This window comes from Mytilus trossulus, chromosome 7, assembly GCF_036588685.1.
Source record: "Mytilus trossulus isolate FHL-02 chromosome 7, PNRI_Mtr1.1.1.hap1, whole genome shotgun sequence".
In the NCBI taxonomy this organism is placed as follows: Eukaryota; Metazoa; Mollusca; class Bivalvia; order Mytilida; family Mytilidae; genus Mytilus; species Mytilus trossulus.
The window spans coordinates 34,734,182-34,742,721 of NC_086379.1; the positions used below are offsets into that span (position 1 = coordinate 34,734,182).

At 37.8% G+C, this 8,540-nt stretch overlaps 1 long non-coding RNA gene across 1 annotated transcript; it reads left to right on the forward strand.

Annotated features, from left to right (window-relative positions):
• The first annotated feature begins 6,941 nt into the window (after positions 1–6,941).
• LOC134726980 (uncharacterized) lies at positions 6,942–8,310 on the forward strand. The gene is made up of 2 exons (XR_010108691.1): positions 6,942–7,265; positions 8,077–8,310. It is a non-coding gene; the product is annotated as an uncharacterized LOC134726980 (long non-coding RNA).
• The last annotated feature ends 230 nt before the right edge of the window (positions 8,311–8,540 follow it).

The following is an 8,540-nucleotide window of genomic DNA, read 5'->3' on the forward strand; positions in this document are numbered from 1 at the left end:
CATGTCTGATTTTCAACTAATAACTCCTACAAACATACATTTTGTAAGGTTTGCTATACTTAAGGTCAATCGGCCGAACTGTATTGTGTACTTACCAAAGGAATGTATGAAACTACTGTCGTTTCATTCCTTAATATACTACTTGATTTTGAGGTCATCATTTATCATTACGACCAAGAAGGAGAAGGCATTTTTTCAGAAGTGCATAAGAGAAGGGAGTAGTAGCACCAAAATTAGTTTAGGATATCCAAACTGACACGTCGCATCCAAAAATCAAAATCATCGACTGGAAGCCTGTGTAGAGAACTGTTTCTTTATCAGAGTATTCGGTCCTCCTATTATAGAACTAGCCATGAGGGGACTGTATGGTTGGCATGATTACAATGCAATCATGCGTGTATTTGAAAGGTGTCAAATTCTTTACATGGTAGATTTTTCAGAAACAAAGTGAAGCGCAAAAGTGTTAAGCAGACAACATGTCAATGTCTTATGAGTGGCCGTTCATGTCATTTGCGTGATTATATACGCGTATATGATTTTATACGCGTAAATATACGCGTATATTGTGGTTTTCAACGCGTAAATTGTGGTTTTCAACGCGTATATTGTGGTTTTCAACGCGTATATTGTAGTTTTATACGCGTATATTGTTAAAATAAACACGTTTATACTAAAATCCAATTTATTTATCATATACGCGTTAATATACGCGTATGCAATCATCATATACGCGTTTATATACGCGTTAATTGCATAAATATACGCGTTACTATACGCGTATGAAATCATTATATACGCGTAAATAAACATTCGTTTGTCTTTTTGTTTTAACCAATGAAAACTGCGTTTTAAACTAGTTTGTATATATATCACAATTGTCAGAATGAAGTGCTGTTCTTTCGACCAACATACGTAATTAATCTCAAGACTTTACACCGTCTTATTTAAATTTCATTTATATGAAAGTTTGTTGCCTATAATTAAAATAATAACTAACAGTGTTTTTGGAATATTTGCTTATACTATTAAAGCATGGGTCCCTTTTCAAAAGTCTCCCAACTATTTCCTTGATTTAGCAAGGTATTCTTTGATTGTTTTGGTACGTTTATACGCTATGATAGGTACCTGGGTGAAGATTTCACTACATTGTTTGTCTTTTTGCAGATTGCTCATTTTTTTCTTATAACCTTACTTAGATTTTTGTACCATTGGATTATGTTTAGTAAGGAGGGTGAGTGGAACATTCTTTGTCCTATCGGCCTTTAATAAGGTTGTTTTTCTGCTTGTAGTATTTCTAACGTTTCTAATAACATACTCTGTTTTATTTTTACAGTATCATCTTTCAATATAAACTTATCTTGTAAGTTATTTAAATTTCTATCTAACTCCTTGGTGTCACTATTATTTCTAATATGACGTATAGATTCACTTGCAAACTGTAATACTTGTGAATGTGTGTTTTCGGATGTGCACTAGTGATTGGTAAATATTGATACGTTTCAGTTTTTTTAATATGTGATCTAACATCAAGGATTGCATTCTTATTGCCTATGATGTAACGTCTATGTACTCAAATATGAACATTAATAACTAAGAAGAAACAGTTATCAATGCATTAGAATCAATTGACACACAAGAATATACTTTAAATATTCACTAGTGTGGATCTAGCCGTCGATAGCAGCCGGCGTTAATATTCATGAGGCCAGCCTTCAATAATATTCATGAGCCGTCAATAATATTCATGAGATGACTTGCGTTCGAAGAAGTGTTGTTAGAAGCTATGAACGATAATTATAATTAAATAACGTTCCTATTTATATTTGATATTGCTTCAAACAGGCATGTCAATGGGTGTCTTCTTCGAGGTCCGCGTTTACCAAATCAACTTTGGGTGTTCTTCAAGGTCTACGTCTTTAAACAACATTGTAAATATAATAAAATAATGTAAATGCCTCCATAAATATAAAACAAAGAAATGGCCTTTTAAGATCTTTTAACATTCTGTGATTAGAGAAATAATGTAAACTAAAGCAATGACAAGTTAAAAAAAATATATAATTACATTTAGAAATTTAACGGGACATTACAACAAACAAATAAAGTAAAGAACAGTTCTTATTAAAATTTTGTGATTTTTGAATCAATGTAAGCTATAATAAATTAAAAAAAAAGGTTTTAATATAGAAATTTAGGAATGACAGGTAATTGATGGTCATATGGGCATTCCATAATTGATGGTCATATGGGCATTCCATAATTTGTTCGTTGTCTACAAATATAGTCCAATCATGAAACTAAAACATACAATACATACGACAGTATTTTCTATTTAAACAGATCAGAAAAATCGAAACATAGTTTATTGTAGAAATAAAAACAACAGAACAATAAAAACAGTCAATTACTATTTCAATGACATATGATTCTTCAAAATTACGGAGACCAATCTGAGTTATTAATCAGTTAACATTAACAATTCATATTATTCCCTCTAAAATGGCCCATAGCACTAATGCCCTAGACCCGTACGAGTTAGTCAGGAAAGGATAAGGGGGTACCCTGGTATATCACAAATTCGAAAATGAACTATTACCGGCTGGCCAAACGAAGAGATTCTCCACATGGGCAATGATACCAGACGAAGAGGTACTTATTGCCTTTAAAATGGCCCATAGCACTTGTACCCTAGACCCGTACGAGTTTGTCAGTAGAGGGTTAAAAGGGGGGATATGGTATCCCGGTTTACACCAATTCTTACTGAACTATTGCCGGCTGGCCAAACTAAGAGATTCTCCACATTGACCATCATACCAGAGGTAGAGGTTGGTATTGCCTCTAAAATGGCCCATAGCACTTATGCCCTAGACCCGTACGAGTTAGTCAGGAAAGGATAAGGGGGTACCCTGGTATATCACAAATTCGAAAATGAACTATTACCGGCTGGCCAAACGAAGAGATTCTCCACATGGGCAATGATACCAGACGAAGAGGTACTTATTGCCTTTAAAATGGCCCATAGCACTTGTACCCTAGACCCGTACGAGTTTGTCAGTAGAGGGTTAAAAGGGGGGATATGGTATCCCGGTTTACACCAATTCTTACTGAACTATTGCCGGCTGGCCAAACTAAGAGATTCTCCACATTGACCATCATACCAGAGGTAGAGGTTGGTATTGCCTCTAAAATGGCCCATAGCACTTATGCCCTAGACCCGTACGAGTTAGTCAGGAAAGGATAAGGGGGTACCCTGGTATATCACAAATTCGAAAATGAACTATTACCGGCTGGCCAAACGAAGAGATTCTCCACATGGGCAATGATACCAGACGAAGAGGTACTTATTGCCTTTAAAATGGCCCATAGCACTTGTACCCTAGACCCGTACGAGTTTGTCAGTAGAGGGTTAAAAGGGGGGATATGGTATCCCGGTTTACACCAATTCTTACTGAACTATTGCCGGCTGGCCAAACTAAGAGATTCTCCACATTGACCATCATACCAGAGGTAGAGGTTGGTATTGCCTCTAAAATGGCCCATAGCACTTATGCCCTAGACCCGTACGAGTTAGTCAGGAAAGGATAAGGGGGTACCCTGGTATATCACAAATTCGAAAATGAACTATTACCGGCTGGCCAAACGAAGAGATTCTCCACATGGGCAATGATACCAGACGAAGAGGTACTTATTGCCTTTAAAATGGCCCATAGCACTTGTACCCTAGACCCGTACGAGTTTGTCAGTAGAGGGTTAAAAGGGGGGATATGGTATCCCGGTTTACACCAATTCTTACTGAACTATTGCCGGCTGGCCAAACTAAGAGATTCTCCACATTGACCATCATACCAGAGGTAGAGGTTGGTATTGCCTCTAAAATGGCCCATAGCACTTATGCCCTAGACCCGTACGAGTTAGTCAGGAAAGGATAAGGGGGTACCCTGGTATATCACAAATTCGAAAATGAACTATTACCGGCTGGCCAAACGAAGAGATTCTCCACATGGGCAATGATACCAGACGAAGAGGTACTTATTGCCTTTAAAATGGCCCATAGCACTTGTACCCTAGACCCGTACGAGTTTGTCAGTAGAGGGTTAAAAGGGGGGGATATGGTATCCCGGTTTACACCAATTCTTACTGAACTATTGCCGGCTGGCCAAACTAAGAGATTCTCCACATTGACCATCATACCAGAGGTAGAGGTTGGTATTGCCTCTAAAATGGCCCATAGCACTTATGCCCTAGACCCGTACGAGTTAGTCAGGAAAGGATAAGGGGGTACCCTGGTATATCACAAATTCGAAAATGAACTATTACCGGCTGGCCAAACGAAGAGATTCTCCACATGGGCAATGATACCAGACGAAGAGGTACTTATTGCCTTTAAAATGGCCCATAGCACTTGTACCCTAGACCCGTACGAGTTTGTCAGTAGAGGGTTAAAAGGGGGGATATGGTATCCCGGTTTACACCAATTCTTACTGAACTATTGCCGGCTGGCCAAACTAAGAGATTCTCCACATTGACCATCATACCAGAGGTAGAGGTTGGTATTGCCTCTAAAATGGCCCATAGCACTTATGCCCTAGACCCGTACGAGTTAGTCAGGAAAGGATAAGGGGGTACCCTGGTATATCACAAATTCGAAAATGAACTATTACCGGCTGGCCAAACGAAGAGATTCTCCACATGGGCAATGATACCAGACGAAGAGGTACTTATTGCCTTTAAAATGGCCCATAGCACTTGTACCCTAGACCCGTACGAGTTTGTCAGTAGAGGGTTAAAAGGGGGGGATATGGTATCCCGGTTTACACCAATTCTTACTGAACTATTGCCGGCTGGCCAAACTAAGAGATTCTCCACATTGACCATCATACCAGAGGTAGAGGTTGGTATTGCCTCTAAAATGGCCCATAGCACTTATGCCCTAGACCCGTACGAGTTAGTCAGGAAAGGATAAGGGGGTACCCTGGTATATCACAAATTCGAAAATGAACTATTACCGGCTGGCCAAACGAAGAGATTCTCCACATGGGCAATGATACCAGACGAAGAGGTACTTATTGCCTTTAAAATGGCCCATAGCACTTGTACCCTAGACCCGTACGAGTTTGTCAGTAGAGGGTTAAAAGGGGGGGATATGGTATCCCGGTTTACACCAATTCTTACTGAACTATTGCCGGCTGGCCAAACTAAGAGATTCTCCACATTGACCATCATACCAGAGGTAGAGGTTGGTATTGCCTCTAAAATGGCCCATAGCACTTATGCCCTAGACCCGTACGAGTTAGTCAGGAAAGGATAAGGGGGTACCCTGGTATATCACAAATTCGAAAATGAACTATTACCGGCTGGCCAAACGAAGAGATTCTCCACATGGGCAATGATACCAGACGAAGAGGTACTTATTGCCTTTAAAATGGCCCATAGCACTTGTACCCTAGACCCGTACGAGTTTGTCAGTAGAGGGTTAAAAGGGGGGATATGGTATCCCGGTTTACACCAATTCTTACTGAACTATTGCCGGCTGGCCAAACTAAGAGATTCTCCACATTGACCATCATACCAGAGGTAGAGGTTGGTATTGCCTCTAAAATGGCCCATAGCACTTATGCCCTAGACCCGTACGAGTTAGTCAGGAAAGGATAAGGGGGTACCCTGGTATATCACAAATTCGAAAATGAACTATTACCGGCTGGCCAAACGAAGAGATTCTCCACATGGGCCATGATACCAGACGAAGAGGTACTTATTGCCTTTAAAATGGCCCATAGCACTTGTACCCTAGACCCGTACGAGTTTGTCAGTAGAGGGTTAAAAGGGGGGATATGGTATCCCGGTTTACACCAATTCTTACTGAACTATTGCCGGCTGGCCAAACTAAGAGATTCTCCACATTGACCATCATACCAGAGGTAGAGGTTGGTATTGCCTCTAAAATGGCCCATAGCACTTATGCCCTAGACCCGTACGAGTTAGTCAGGAAAGGATAAGGGGGTACCCTGGTATATCACAAATTCGAAAATGAACTATTACCGGCTGGCCAAACGAAGAGATTCTCCACATGGGCAATGATACCAGACGAAGAGGTACTTATTGCCTTTAAAATGGCCCATAGCACTTGTACCCTAGACCCGTACGAGTTTGTCAGTAGAGGGTTAAAAGGGGGGATATGGTATCCCGGTTTACACCAATTCTTACTGAACTATTGCCGGCTGGCCAAACTAAGAGATTCTCCACATTGACCATCATACCAGAGGTAGAGGTTGGTATTGCCTCTAAAATGGCCCATCCCAGTCAGCAGACTAACAGTGGGCCAACGTTGGCAAATGGTCGGCCCGTTGGTCAACCGTTGGTGTTGGCTTTACAACATTGGCCCAACGTTGGCAAATTGTCGGTCCGTTGGTCGCAAGTTTATGTTGGCTGCACAACATTGGCTCAACGTTGGCAAATTGTCGGTCTGTTGGTCGCAATTTTATGTTGGCTGCACAACATTGGCCCAACGTTGGCAAATTGTCGGTACATTGGTCGCACGTTGGTGTCGGCTGCACAACATTGGCCCAACGTTGGTCTGTTGTTGTAAATTCATATTATTATCTCATGTTGGTTATAAATAATCGGGCAAATGTTGGCATTATGTTAGTAGCAACATAGGGCCGATATGAAATTGTTTTAATGGAATTGATTATATAATATTTTACGCTTTATTTCTCTTGGGAGGCGGATAATTTCGATTGCAGCAGGCTTTATGAAAAGTTAATGTTATACTGAAAGTTTTTATCAACTGAAATTACATTTACAACTCTATGTTGGGCCAATGCTGGCCCAACGTTGCATGATCATATATCATACTCTATATATAAGTCAGGCAAAATTTATACTGGAATATCATTACTGTAATAAAAAAAAATGTATATCGTAAACATAGATTGCCTGGTTAAAAAATAAAATGTATTCCAATCATTATTTATAATAACTTTATTCATTAAACTTGTGTGAAACATAATAATAGCAATTATATGCAGAGTGATATTTGATACAGCCAGTCTGTTAATCAAGCCCATTCTGATAAGGTTGACCATGTGTTCGACAAATTTCAAAGATAGTTGCTATGGTAATTAAGTTTATAGGAAATCTGAATGTAATGGGATGGTCACTTTTGTGATTATTTCCTGTTGTGTATTTGTAAGAAAGCAGTGATACGAAGAAAACAAAAAGAGAAAATCATGTCATCTGGGATTCAAAGAGAAAGATAGTAACATGTAAGTTATAACTTTAAAAAATCTGATAAATATACGATTTAGAATGACAAATACAATATGAATTTTTAATCTGAGGGATGTTGTTAAAAATCAAAACATATATTAATTTCTATCATTTTATAATGCTGATCTTGAAGTTTATACGTTTCGGGTGAAATATTTTCTAGATTTTAAATCATTTCAATCCTATTAATTATCATGAAATATTTGCCACTGAACATAAGTATCTTCAAACAAATGGTAAATTATATCAATCTTTAACCACAACATGTATGATCATTACTGAAGTTAATGGAATAAAATTGTCTTAAGATGTACCTTATTTCGTAAAGTTTCAAAAATGTGGTATAATGATTGCTACTTCATTAAAATATAAATGAATTTGTTAGTTTTATTGTATTTCTAAATCGCATGCAAACAGATACGATATATTTGTGAAACCTGATCATATACACACTTAAATGTGTAACAGTGTTTTTATATATCAAATATATAACTGTTCATTAATACACATCTGAATTATTCTTTATATATCATGTATATTACGAATATACAAAGTATGATACCGAATTCTGAAATAATAGTAAATAAGGGTTTGTTATACCCACAAATCCGTCTAATACTAATAAATTTCTGACCATTAGAAAAATAACCAATATAAAAAAATGGTTATTTAAGATTTAATTTGTATTCAATAGTATTTAAACTATTTAGAATATACATTAATTTATATTACATATCTAGAAGGGAGATTACGCACGCATGCATTAGACAAATACGCAATTCAAGTTTACTTCTAACTTTATTACAGATTCGGTTAGAAAAAAAACATAGCTGCAAAGAGTCTTCGGATAAGGAGATGGATGATGCAGCTAAAGATTGGCGGCGCTTAAGCCTTGACAGAGAAGGTAGCAAGAAACAGAGAAGGGAAAAACGAATAACATATATAAATAATAATGACACTGTTGAAGTTTAAATTGAGGAGGACACTACTCGTGGTGACGACCAATGATATCAAATTTAAAATAAATAAAGTTTCATCTTCTGAATTATTTAATTTTCATTCTGGATCTGGAAACAATACAACTAAAATTACATCTCCGAAAAAACTATTTGTATGATCGCCTAACCATAAGCCATACTTCATTTGTTCTGTTAAAGAAATAAATGAAATTAATATGAAAAAAGAAGATGTGGTATGATTGCTAATGAGACAACTCTTTACAAAACAGCAAATGACACAGAGTTTATCTGGTCGATCCATCAAACATTGTC